Here is a 1,418-nt window from a genome sequence, read left to right as displayed (position 1 = left end):
GGATATGGGCACCAGTGACCCACGCGACCCTGAAAAGGAAGAAGCGTGTACAGAAAATGGATGGATGGATGGAAATGTTTCTATTAAAAAATTTCAGGACCATTTGAATGTTTATGTTAATGCGTCCATTTGGTCTTAAATGTCATTACCAATGGTTTTAAAGGGTCTTAAATTTAACTTACTGAAACCTGCATGAACCCTGATTGAACGTATCGTGATGATTTTGAGCTGAAACCCACTCATGCACTTGGAGAACATGTGGTCAGAACCATCTGTTCTGGGACACAGAAAGGAACGGTGGGAACATAAAAATGGACTAGTTGACTTTTACGAACCAGAACTGGATTTTTGCCATTTTTATGTTGTTTTTTTTTTTTTTTTGAAGATTTTACCACAAAACGTGTTCATCTTGTGACATCACTTTAAAACTCACCTTTTTTTCTACAGATTGACGCATCAAAACATAAATGTGTTTTCCTCCCATTGACTCCCATTAAACCGGAGTTCTAATCTGTTTATGCTGAACAGGAACTGAAGGTTTGTTTGAGGCTTATTTTGTACTCTACATTTCTGCCTGTCATACATTTCAATCATCTTGTTACTGGAGGTCAGTGGTGGGCACCAGTCCACTAAAGCATTAATCTGCTTAATGCGGACCTAAACATCTTGTTTGCACTTTAGCGGTATTATTGATTTTTATACCTCTTAAGTAGATTTGCACTTTTTAAATTTAAATTGCTGTTCAACTAATAACTAATTATCTACCAGTCATCATTATCTTGAACAGCAGAGTATAGCTGTCAGGACTCACAACACGTGATCCATCCAACAGCTCCCCTCCCATCTAAACACTATACTTTGGAAGGTATACGTCCTCCCTGACTGTCGTTTTGGGTCACGGTKCAGTCGGTTCTCATTTTAGTAGGTCAGCTTTGCAAAGTATTTTTTCTGGSAACAATCTAAATTACTCATATGGCTTCTGTTAAATTATAATAAACACAGTGCAAAAGACAMTATTCAGTAGCCAGCAGGGATCCACATTTTACAGACATTTTCCACAATGCTTTGTGTCTGCTTACGTAGCAGGAAGGCGATGTTTAGAACTCCCTTTCCCAGCAAAAACAATAAATATTTGCAATCCATACTAAAATTTTGTATGTATTGATTTATTTTACTTTACAATCGGAGCTCCTTTAAAAAAAAAACAACAACAAAGTTTTAAACGCTGGATACTTGACGTAATTGGTCAAAGAGACGGGGTTATAGACTTATGCTGACCAAGACTGACATCCAGTGGTCAACTGGAGCAACTACATGGAAGACATCCTAATCCAGGTAGAAAAAAGAAAATGTAGGTCCTCTGGATGGTTCTTCTTTAGTGAAACGTTTCGTCTCTCCTCCAAGAGACTTCTTCAGTC

Source organism: Austrofundulus limnaeus, unplaced genomic scaffold (genome assembly GCF_001266775.1).
Source record: "Austrofundulus limnaeus strain Quisiro unplaced genomic scaffold, Austrofundulus_limnaeus-1.0 Scaffold721, whole genome shotgun sequence".
Classification (NCBI taxonomy): Eukaryota; Metazoa; Chordata; class Actinopteri; order Cyprinodontiformes; family Rivulidae; genus Austrofundulus; species Austrofundulus limnaeus.
Note: the sequence above shows the minus strand (reverse complement) of the source record.